The sequence below is a fragment of the Acanthaster planci genome, linkage group LG08 (genome assembly GCF_054643075.1).
Source record: "Acanthaster planci isolate LZ-2023a linkage group LG08, COTS_SCS, whole genome shotgun sequence".
NCBI lineage: Eukaryota > Metazoa > Echinodermata > Asteroidea > Valvatida > Acanthasteridae > Acanthaster > Acanthaster planci.
Genome location: NC_141784.1, coordinates 16,273,941 through 16,286,522, shown reverse-complemented (window position 1 = coordinate 16,286,522; position 12,582 = coordinate 16,273,941). Strand labels below are relative to the sequence as shown.

Below are 12,582 nucleotides of genomic sequence, written 5' to 3'. Positions count from 1 at the left end.
GAAGCATTTTGAGATCGGTTGTTATGCAAAGTTAAAAACATCAAAGTAGTTTGTATATAAACGATTCTACAGCAAAACAGAATTTATTGCAAAGTGGCATACATGTATTGTACAAGCACGGCAAGTGACAGAGATGGTGACTCATTTCTAACATGAAATGTGTTTCAGTTGCAAAGACAATGATGAGCACAACACTAATGATGTCATGATTGATGTGTTGGGCTTACATCATGGATCCTAAGCAAACTTTAAAAAGTGTACCTATATGTACATGCATCAGCCTATAGTTTCTGATTACTAGCAGCCTCACTTGCTTTACTGAGACCCCTAAAGGAATAAGTTTATTAATCTCTCTTTGAAGTGTTTAATTTGTTCATAGATTTTTATTAAAGATGTATAAGTACACAATATTGTAGAGATCTGATTTTTATTAAAATGACACAGTAACTTATCTTGATAAAGAGGCATAAAAAAGGATTACATTGTGGGTATGAAGATCATGATGCACAGCAAGAGCAATGCTATAGATCAGGAACACGGTATGCAGAGTGCTAGCATATGTGTGGTAAGTAGCAATCATGCACAAATTGTGATGTTGAGAGATCAGCCTTTTTTTTACTGGTAATCAAAAAACATTAAAAGCAAGACTGAGTTGGTATTTTTTGGTGGTGACAAGTTGAATTTTAGAGCAGCAGACAGTCAGACGATGTTGACTTGTAAAAATGTCTAAGTAAGTTGATCCTTGGCAATTTTTTTTGTGGGGGGGAGGGAGGAGCCAGAGATACTCTCTTAAAACCATAAACCTCATGGAGGCCTACTTCAATTTGCTTCACATTAATTAGCTGGAAACTTTCACGTGTAGTATGTTTGGAATCTTCAGTAATCAAGAATGTCTTCCGATATTTTTGTCAACGTTTTTCAGTGAATCAGAACATCTTTCTATTACATGTAAAAGTCATAGGCTTGTTTGGGAAGGTTGAAGTTTGTGGTCATGCTGGAACTCTGTCTGATTATCAGACAGTGGATCCCTTAAAAGTGTGGCATTTAAGAAAAAGTGATGAATCTGGAAAACAATACAAGTGTGTGATTTTTCACTTTTAAATTAAGGACCAAGAGATTATGATGGTTAATTACCGTTATTGACTCTCATGTCACACCAGTCTTTTTTTTTTTTTAAGAATACTTACTTGTGCCTAAGCATTTTGAAAAAGGAAGAAAAAGGAAAGTTCTCTGGCCATCAAAAATTTATTTAGTTTCACTTTTCAAATGGGACAACTCAACAAATATGAGTACATTGCTAGCAAAAGAAATTCCCCAAAGCCTTGCTCGAAAGTGCTAGGAGTTTTATCAAATTTTATGTACACCATTGCTCGGTCTTTTTTATGTCCAACTGTTAACACATTATACAAAAGCTTGCAATGTAGATGTTGCAAAAATGGCCAGGATTTGTAGAAATCCTAAATTTCAGTTTCCCTTAAGTGTAAGCTTGCATGCAGTTACATAGGCTTACCGTCACCAATAGCATGCCACAGCCTCGCCCATGATGTTGCGTGCATTTCAGACTGAGAACCACGTCATGCTTGCTTTACCTGCGTGTATGCAGCTTGGAATCTCCTACGCCAAATAGTTGCACGTGCACACTGTACAGACTGCATGCCCCAGAGAACAGCTGAAAACAGTCCACAACAATGAGAAGAATTCATGTTACTTCTGAGTTTAGTTTTCTGCATCTGTCTGCGGTGGTGATGTGTCAAATTTCTTAGTCCACCAGTTGTGGAAATAAGGATGCATATGATTTACAGACGTGAAAGTGACTTCTTTAAAAAGGTAGAAGTGTTGAAAATTTTAGTCACAAAATTTTTCGCCCTGTTTTCAACACTAGCCTGGACACCCTCCATAACATACATGTAGTACAGCCATGGAGTCCACCTGGGCTACAATCATCCCCATCTCTCTAGCGGTTTAAGAGGGATCTGAGAAGTCATCTCTTCCTTGAGGCATTTAAGGCTTATTATTATTATTAGTTTCAATGTATTAGCACCTTGTTGGATCTGTGCACTCTAAAAGCTAGCTAGCTACATGCATCTAGCAAGCTATCTAGTTATAGAGTTTTATATAACAACTGGAGACTCTGATCATTTAAATAGTAATGCAATCTATACAGTAGAGATACTTTAGCAGAAACTTTGCTGGTCAATTTATCCACATGGACTGTCCAGTCTAGGCTTGAATCAAGCCAAATGCCTAAATATTTAAAACACTCAACAGTCTCAAGTACATGTGCTTCACTGCCAACAATTCTTCTGGGTACCTCAACGTTACACAGTTTCTGTCTTGTTTCCATGAACATTGGGATGCATGTTGTCTTGCTTAGGTTCAAAGTTAATTTGTTCTCTTTCAACCATTAAGTAACATCAGACATGTCAGCATAAAGAATAAAAAGAGGCCAATTACTACTTGATGTATGGTAATAAGGGAAGATATGAAGCATATCAGTTTGTCACAGTCATGACAGTGGTATAGCCTGGTCAGCCCAGTTTTTCTCATACGGCGGGGTTTTCAGCAGGTTCACCTCAGCCCCATACTTTAGTCCATTTTCAGCTTCCAACATTCAGACATTCACGTATTAAACATGGGCAACTTAAACAACACAGAGAACAGTATCAATGAACATTGTCACATTATGACTGACTCTTATCTGTACTCTTCACACATTACAGAGGATCCACCGTGACTGGAGCCTCAACCGATCCTTGTACCTCCAAAGAAGATTCAGCAAACTTTGTTGAAATTCAAGTGACACCGGTGGTCTCTGCTGACCATACAGCTCTTCCCCACTGCCACAAAAGGACAAATTGGCAGCTGACCAGTTGGAAATTGAAAGACTTCAGCAACAGGTGCAAGAACTGAAGGGAAAAACTTTCTTCCTTGAGAGGTTTTCATCAGATCCTCAACCATTGCTTTATACACTGGATTCAAAAACTATGAGATGCTGACATGTGTATTTACAGCAATGCAGCCAACAGCATTATCAATGATCAAATGGACAACAAAATGCAAGCATTCAACAAATACTGATCATATTAGAATTGGAGTTTTCCGTGATACATCCTTGCCACTTATTGACCACTTTTTCATGTATCTCTGTAGACTAAGGCAAGGCTTCCATGAAAAAGACCTTGCGCTTAGATTTGGTGTGTCGCAATCTTCAGTTAGCAGGCTTCTGATAACTTGGGCAAATTGTTTGTATGTGATGCTTGGGAGCCTGGAGATTTGGCTTTTTTGACAAACTACAGACTAAAATATGCCACATTGCTTTAAGTTGACTTTTGCCAAGTGTGGAGTGATCTTGGATTGTACAGAAATTAAAGTGCAAACACCAACTTCAAAAGTTCTGAATTCTGAAATCTATTCATATTACAAAAGCCATAGGTATCACATCATGTGGTGTCGTGTCATTTGCCAGTTCACTATTTACAGGTTCAATATCAGACATGGATATTACTGTAAGGTCAGGGATATTGGAATTACTTGAACCATTTGACCATGTTAAGGCAGACAAGGGTTTTCTCATTGAAGATTTACTCAATTCTAACCAAGTGTCATTGATCATCCCCCCCCACTTTTAGGACAGAAAGGAAAATTCACTGCAAGTGAGGCGTCAAAAACAAAGGAGATACAGGTAGCAAGAATGAGAAATATAGAGCGGGCAATAAGATGAATCAAGAAATATCATTTGTTTGATGGCATCACACTTTTGTCTTCAGCAGCTTCCGTCAATCAAATCTGTACTACTTGCTCCTAACTACGGGTGGGGGGCCCAAAGTGGTACCCGAAGACACAGAGTTTACCGCCCGGCTCAGCTACAGTTTGAGCTACGTTTTGAGCTTTGGTTTGAGCTTGAGTTTGAGCTTGAGTTTTAGCTTGAGTTTTATCTTGAATTTTGTAATGACCATAGGCTAAAGTATCTACCCCGTCATCTAACAGATATCGTTTGGTATCTATAGGACACAACAATGATTCTTTTGATCCACGGTATAAAGCAGATGTTTTTCAGATCGAATTCAAAGTTGTTGGTAATATTTTTGTCTTCGTTCAAACAAGCAGTCTTTCTAATCCTGGTGTTTCAGTTGTTTGCTCATAACGACTTTGGTGACACCTTTTGCTGTTTTAAGGTTGAAATAATCAACTGATAACATGGAATACATTTTAGGTCGTATGCAAACATACTCAGAAGCAACTTTACCACCAAACTAGTCTTTAAATTTCCTGATGACCTTTTGGTTTTCAGGATCGTAAAGTTTGTGATCGGTTGAAGAGTTTGAAAGATCCACATCGTGTTTCAAGTGTTGTCCTATGTCCCAATAAAAGTCTTGAGTGTAAACCACAATGAATAAAGAATAGGTGTCGGTGTAAAGTAAATGTATATTTTTACCATAATGTTTTTTGCACCGATTGTAATAAAAATCATACATGAGCATTTTAGAGAGATTGAGGATGCTCAGCCCGCAGTGGATGGGTTTGTTGAGCATTGTTTTGTTTTGTACATTTCAATGTAAGAGAGCTCACGTTCTTTGAAAGACAGAACCATTTTATAACTCAGTTTTGAAACTAAAACTTTGAACTTTTGTTGTTATTGACGTAGTTGTCTCTCAAGAGTTTAGCGTCAGCTCGTTTTCTTACATTTTCCATCGTTTTCTCAAACACACTGTTGTTCACAAGTTTTAAAAAGTCTTTCTCAAAGTAAGAGTCAGCTTTTGTGCGCAGCTTGGTCTTTTTCTCGATGTACGATTTTATCCAAGTTGTTTGCTTAACTCCAAGACGCTTTACTGTGTTTGAGGAGAGTGTCCCAAGAGAGACTGGGGCGTAAGGTTCATGTAGCTGGCTGGGTGTAAACTGCAGTTGGCTCGGCACACTCTGCAGAAGTTTTCAAAGACACCCGTGAGTAACAGTGTCCATTTCGCATAGAGGTCGTGATAGTAACCCAAGTTTTTACAGTTTAAATCTTGACACATACTTTTGTGCTCTTGCATAGTCGTTTGTTTATAGACTCACGTTTGAGGCTACTTTAAAACTAGTCGATGTTTGGCAGCTGAGTTTCGTTAAACTTTTCAAACGAGTCCATACATTCGTAGGGATAAACGCCCTTTTGTAGCAGAAGCTCCGTGCATGCAGCAAAACATTTTTTTGAGTAAAGAAAAGGCATCTCGAGGACAGGCTTTGACTAGCTTGTCGAGTGAGGTTGCCATAAAATGAAACAAGTCAATAAACCTGAATTGACCCAAAGAAAAGCTGATGTACCTTTCAGAGTATTTAGGAACACAAGAAACGTCGTCATGATCAAAAGCACAATCAAAAGCATAATCAGATGCGCGTCATAGTTTTCTAAATTGTGAAACACGACTGGAATAGCGGTCTCATCGGATACCACTTGGAGTTTTAGATTGCACTAATTATGGGCAGCACCTCTAAACTTTCCCGTTACATGACAGTGATCTCTGACCTTTCTGTTTGGTTTTGAGGCAATGGAAACATTGATCATCTTCCTCTGATTTTTGAGATGTAACACATCGACAATTGTTTTGTTTGAATAGATACGTTTTTGGCAGATCCAACAGGTAATTATATATAACGGTTTGCCCGTACCCAACGTATATCAATAAGCACTGTATGCTCAGTGCTTGTCCGAGAGCTTGCGAAAAAACCTCACAAGCTTACTCGGGTGGGACTCGAACCCACGACCTCCTGCAGATGTCTTAACCACTCGACCACCGAGCTTGCCAGGGTCAGCTGGCCGGTCCGAGTCAAATGAAGCAGCGGGTACCGCGAACTATTTTCAAGATGTTTTTTTTAAGACATCTGCACTAGTAAGCAGGAGGTCGTGGGTTCGAGTCCCACCCGAGTAAGCTTGTGAAGTTTTTTTCGCGAGCTCTCGGACAAGCACTGAACATACAGTGCTTATTAATATACGTTGGATACGGGCAAACCGTTATATATAATTAACATCTCCCCAACGCAAAAATACATCTTGAAAATAGTTCGCGGTACCCGCTGCTTCATTTGACTCGGACCGGACAGCTGACCCTGGCAAGCTTGGTGGTCGAGTGGTTAAGACATCTGCACTAGTAAGCAGGAGGTTGTGGGTTCGAGTCCCACCCGAGTAAGCTTGTGAGGTTTTTTTCGCAAGCTCTCGGACAAGCACTGAGGATACAGTGCTTATTAATATACGTTGGGTACGGGCAAACCGTTATATATAATTAACATCTCCCCAACGCAAAATTACATCTTGAAGATCCAACTGGTGTTGGTTCACTCGTATCGTTGTTGTTCTGAGTCAAAGCAAGTGGTTTGGGGTTGTCAAACACATCGTTAATTTTGTTTTTTCTTTCATGTGAGCCTAAACAAAGCGCTTAGAAGCATCTTGTCCTCTCTAGGTCACTCACCCCTTGCATTTACCATCACGTCTCACGATCAAATAAGAAAAACCACACAGTAAGTGTACTTGAGGTCTCACTTTATCGTTTGACCTTTACAAAGTCGGTTCATAATCCGCATAAATCACAAAGGGAGCATCTTGTTTGTTTCTACTGTTCTGCTTCTATAGGCATCTCAACTTTGCAAAGAGCGCTTTCTATTCCTTTACAGTCTTGTTTAAGTTGATCGAGTTTGACTTGGTCATAAAAATGCGACAGACAACCGTAACAATAAAACATTGAGCCGTGATGTTGTTGGTCTGTATGGATAGAAGCCTCAACATATTTTAATCCAACAATAACGTTTGGTTTTACCGTTTCCAAACGAGTAAATGATGTGACTTTTTGATAACTGTGTTTAGAAATATACAGTGGAAACACACCTTCTTTTGATTTATCTTCTTGTATTCCATGACCAGTTTTATCACCCTCTTCCTCATTTTCTGCTTGTTCTCTATAACCAGTTTTATCACACTCTTCCTCATTTTCTGCTTGTTCTCCATAACCAGATTTATCAACCTCTTCCTCATTTTCTGCTTGTTCTCCATAACCAGTTTTATCACCCTCTTCCTCATTTTCTGCTTGTTCTCCATAACCAGTTTTATCACACTCTTCCTCATTTTCTGCTTGTTCTCCATAACCAGTTTTATCACCCTCTTCCTCATTTTCTGCTTGTTCTCCATAACCAGTTTTATCACACTCTTCCTCATTTTCTGCTTGTTCTCCATAACCAGTTTTATCACCCTCTTCCTCATTTTCTGCTTGTTCTCCATAACCAGTTTTATCCCCCTCTTCCTCATTTTCTGCTTGTTCTCCATAACCAGTTTTATCACCCTCTTCCTCATTTTCTGCTTGTTCTCCATAACCAGTTTTATCACCCTCTTCCTCAATTTCTGCTTGTTCTCTATAACTAGTTTTATCACACTCTTCCTCATTTTCTGCTTGTTCTCCATAACCAGTTTTATCACCCTCTTCCTCATTTTCTGCTTGTTCTCCATAACCAGTTTTATCACCCTCTTCCTCATTTTCTGCTTGTTCTCCATGACCAGTTTTATCACCCTCTTCCTCATTTTCTGCTTGTTCTCCATGACCAGTTTTATCACCCTCTTCCTCATTTTCTGCTTGTTCTCCATCACCAGTTTTATCACACTCTTCCTCATTTTCTGCTTGTTCTCCATCACCAGTTTTATCACCCTCTTCCTCATTTTCTGCTTGTTCTCCATAACCAGTTTTATCACCCTCTTCCTCATTTTCTGCTTGTTCTCCATAACCAGTTTTATCACCCTCTTCCTCATTTTCTGCTTGTTCTCCATAACCAGTTTTATCACCCTCTTCCTCATTTTCTGCTTGTTCTCCATGACCAGTTTTATCACCCTCTTCCTCATTTTCTGCTTGTTCTCCATGACCAGTTTTATCACCCTCTTCCTCATTTTCTGCTTGTTCTCCATGACCAGTTTTATCACCCTCTTCCTCATTTTCTGCTTGTTCTCCATGACCAGTTTTATCACACTCTTCCTCATTTTCTGCTTGTTCTCCATGACCAGTTTTATCTCACTCTTCCTCATTTTCTGCTTGTTCTCCATGACCAGTTTTATCACACTCTTCCTCATTTTCTGCTTGTTCTCCATAACCAGTTTTATCACACTCTTCCTCATTTTCTGCTTGTTCTCCATAACCAGTTTTATCACACTCTTCCTCATTTTCTGCTTGTTCTCTATAACCAGTTTTATCACACTCTTCCTCATTTTCTGCTTGTTCTCCATAACCAGTTTTATCACACTCTTCCTCATTTTCTGCTTGTTCTCCATGACCAGTTTTATCACACTCTTCCTCATTTTCTGCTTGTTCTCCATGACCAGTTTTATCTCACTCTTCCTCATTTTCTGCTTGTTCTCTATGACCAGTTTTATCACACTCTTCCTCATTTTCTGCTTGTTCTCCATAACCAGTTTTATCACACTCTTCCTCATTTTCTGCTTGTTCTCCATAACCAGTTTTATCACACTCTTCCTCATTTTCTGCTTGTTCTCTATAACCAGTTTTATCACACTCTTCCTCATTTTCTGCTTGTTCTCCATAACCAGTTTTATCACACTCTTCCTCATTTTCTGCTTGTTCTCCATAACCAGTTTTATCACACTCTTCCTCATTTTCTGCTTGTTCTCCATAACCAGTTTTATCACTCTTCCTCATTTTCTGCTTGTTCTCCATAACCAGTTTTATCACACTCTTCCTCATTTTCTGCTTGTTCTCCATAACCAGTTTTATCACACTTTTCCTCATTTTCTGCTTGTTCTCCATAACCAGTTTTATCACACTCTTCCTCATTTTCTGCTTGTTCTCCATAACCAGTTTTATCACACTCTTCCTCATTTTCTGCTTGTTCTCCATAACCAGTTTTATCACACTCTTCCTCATTTTCTGCTTGTTCTCCATAACCAGTTTTATCACACTCTTCCTCATTTTCTGCTTGTTCTCCATAACCAGTTTTATCACACTCTTCCTCATTTTCTGCTTGTTCTCCATAACCAGTTTTATCTCACTCTTCTTCCTCATAATCATATCCAAATACATTGATTGTTAAATTGTTTTGATGTTCTAAGCAACATATTTGATCGATCGGTGTCAGAAAATTGATGTTAGAAAAATTTAAACTGTCTGACTCTTTGTAAATACAGGTTCTTTCTTTGTGGAGTTCATACTTTGAATTTTCTGGGATTTGGGTTTTGACGTTTGGTTTGTAAAGACCTAGAGCTGCTCTCAAAGACCAGCATACACGTTGTTGATCTTTATTTTGTACGTTCACGATTGCTTTTTTATTTTTTTATTTTGTAAAAACTTGGGTAGTAGTATATATACATGTAAGAGCTACCACCGACAGCTACAAATCTAAGAAGGTTGATATAAAAATGCAACGATTTCGTCCACCACAAAACCAGAACCTCTGCGTATAAACGCTTCTACTTTTTTCCAACAACTCTTCTCGTTGCTCTTTTAAAATTTGTTTGATGACGGCTTTCCTCAACATGAGATTAATCATGCTTTCACAACCGACCATGATAGATGCACAGTGCCCTTCTTCATTAGGTTCTTGTTTAATAAACATCACTTGAATGACCATCTGTAATTTAATCAACTATAATCTTTGTAACCCTCAACGACTATTCAACATTTGCACAGGCTCCATGTTAAAAAGCCATGGTAGTAGTTCCCAAATCGATTGTTTTGGAACTTTCTAATTTCTCAAAAGTTTGCTTCTCAAAATGTTTCTAATGAAATGTATTCTTTAACCGCATTAATGTAGTCTCTTTTGAGGGTTTTGCATTCCCTGTTTGTCTGTTTACTTGACCCGTGGGTGTTGGGTTCAAATGATTAGTGTTAGCAATATCTCGCAGGGTGCAACTCTTGGTCCACAAATTCTTATATTGTCTCTAACTTGCTCTAATTGCATCAATGTAGTCTTTATGGTTATATCTGCATTTGTCAGGAATAGTGACATTATACGTTTCGATATACCTTTTTAATGCAGCTTTGTTCCAGTTGCTGAAGCTTTTACCAATAAGTCTGCTGTTAACGTTTTGCGCTGTGTTTTGATTTGCTGACATGGTTGGTGTTTTTATTAAAGGGTACAACTTTATATAACATAATCACATTTTTATCCACTTTAAAAGCAAATTAACCCCTATTTTACTGTGAAACGGGTTAGTTTTGTTTGTAGCTATCTCCGTTTGCTAATTGGTATTTTACACAACTTTATACATTGCATTTATATCTTTGATGCACACAAAACAGATTTGCACGACAATCATTATAATTTCTTTTTGTTTCACCGTGAAGACACACAGGTCAACACTCTTTACATTTATATTTAGAAATTCCACGTTTGCAGTTGAGCCCCTCGAGTCACTTTTCTGCACAGCGTTTACAACAAGATGTTAATTCACCCAACTTAACTTTTTTTTTAAACTCAGAGAGTAGTTTTTCTCTGTGACAGTTTTTACAGCATTGGGTTGGAGCACTTGCCCTTGTTTTGGAGTGTGCTTGAGCTTGACTCTGTTTTGATATCATAGTGTGAGCATCCATTGCTTAATATTTGTCACGTTTTTAATATTATGTCATATTTTTCAAAACCACTAAACATTGTTATGTTTGGGTTTTTGAAGCAAGCGAGCAAGAGTCGAGTAGGTATCCACGGGGACCGCACAGACCCTCACAAGAGTGCCAAAATGGAATTCAAAGCGGATGCATTGAGTTGTGCACTTGCAGCGAGCGCAGCATGCAAGTCTGGAGATGTTAGGGTAAAGAGTGAAATTTACAGGTTTAAAAAAGGTTGGGTAGATGTAGGTACCCAGGAAAAGGGTTGGGTATATGTAGGTACCCAGGAAAAGGGTTGGGTAGATGTACATGTAGGAACCCAGGAAAAGGATTGGGTAGATGTAGGTACCCAGGAAAAGGATTGGGTGGATGTAGGTACCCAGGAAAAGGGTTGGCTAGGTACGGTATAGAACCCTTTTTTGGTCTAGAATGCCCGTTACATATACTGCTTCACGTAAGGCCACAGAGAATGCAGATGTGTGCGGATCGTCAAGGGATGAAAGGTGAGGATGGTAGAAAAAACATCATTTTTTGCCAATAATGTATGTATACACATGTAGGTTAAATGCTACAAAATGCACTCAAGCCCGGTAGTTCCATGTCCTTTAACTTATTTTAAGGGTCTGTAGAGGAAGATTTGCTTCTACCCTTATGTGGAAAATAAAGTGAATCTGAACCTAAAAGCACAAACGGAAATTTTCTCTAGAAGTACGATGCCATAGCGCACGGAACCATTAAAAAGATGGACCCTCCATGGCCTACTGAGTAGTACAGTACCGTTTGGTAGTCCGAGTAACTTGGACTCTGATCGCCTCTTTTAAACATTTGGACATTGTCGGTGATAGTAGGGTCCAACTACCTTCCATAGGCTTTTGCCTGAATTAATTCATTTCCCTCAAATTGGCTCGTACCCCAAATCAAAATCCTCCGAATGTACCTCCAAAACTGTCCTTAAAATGTCTAATGTGCCCGTCTATGGATTGAGTGAGAATCACAGATTCCAATTAATTATTAATCAGTATAAGAACTATTTTCCATCTGTTCTTATTAAAAAGCGACATAATGATAAACCTTGGACGAATAATCGTATCCGGAGGTTGATGGCGCAATGTGATGCAACCTTTAAGCAGAAAAGAGATTATAAACGGTTACGAAAGCAGGTCGAGATTGCCATTCGTGAGGCAAAACAAAACTTTTACAGGTGTAAAATTGAACACTTAAAGAAATCGGAACCAGGAAAATGGTATTACCAGATCCAACATCTTACTGGGCAAACGAAATCTCATGTCCACTTTCCAGATGCCGATAATTGCCTGTTGAATTGGCTAATCGTATCACATCGATAGTTTGTATTTAATTGCAAGCAAAAAACTATTGCCAGGGTGTTACTGGCCCCACTTGTCCAGCTAAGATGCAGGCAGCAATAAGTCATTTTTGGAATATTTTCTATTATTCGTCAGATTTGGCGGCGACAGTCATTGGACGCTTTGAAGTGCCAGAGTTACAACTCTTCCTGTGTCCTTCCTCCATGGTGGAATGCACCCCTAATGATGTTAGCCCCACTAGTGTGGCATGGACTCTCACTCCCGAACCATTTTAGGATGGATCGGGAGTGAGAGTCCGTGCCACACTGTCACTAGTGGGGCTATAATAATGTAGGCTAGTATTTGTGCTGGCGTACGACTTACAGATCAGAAGCCTCTAGACTAGTGTCAGATGGTGTAAACTGGGTCAACCGGGGTTTTTAAAGTCGTACTCCGAGTCCTACCCAGGAATAACAGGATCCTTGAGTCCTTAAAACTATTGAGAAAAAATTTCTAAAAATCCGAAAACTTACGTTAATTCTTCGTTCTCGGCTCCATTTGTCAATCACCCATCCATCCAGCCATTCATACCCACGGTGTTGCTCCCACAGACCATGGAGAAATAGAACACTCCATGCACAGACAGACATAAATAACCCAGGTTAATTATGTCTAGCTCCTACATGTACTAGCGCCGCCCAGCGGCGCAA

At 39.1% G+C, this 12,582-nt stretch overlaps 1 protein-coding gene across 13 annotated transcripts in view; it reads right to left on the bottom strand.

Annotated features, from left to right (window-relative positions):
• LOC110987806 (uncharacterized) overlaps positions 1-12,568 on the bottom strand; it is a 44,926-nt gene extending 32,358 nt beyond the window's left edge. For 5 of the 13 annotated variants that reach the window (XM_022250900.2, XM_087140426.1, XM_022250899.2 and 2 more), the window contains exons 1-2: positions 12,406-12,566; positions 1,511-1,669 (exon numbers count right to left, since the gene is read on the bottom strand). The gene's annotated coding sequence lies outside the window, so the exon portion shown is untranslated. Of the gene's footprint in view, positions 1-1,510; positions 1,670-12,405 lie in introns of all 13 variants that reach the window. The other 8 variants (XM_022250904.2, XM_022250902.2, XM_087140428.1 and 5 more) reach the window with 4 other exon arrangements.
• Positions 12,569-12,582: the final 14 nt, after the last annotated feature.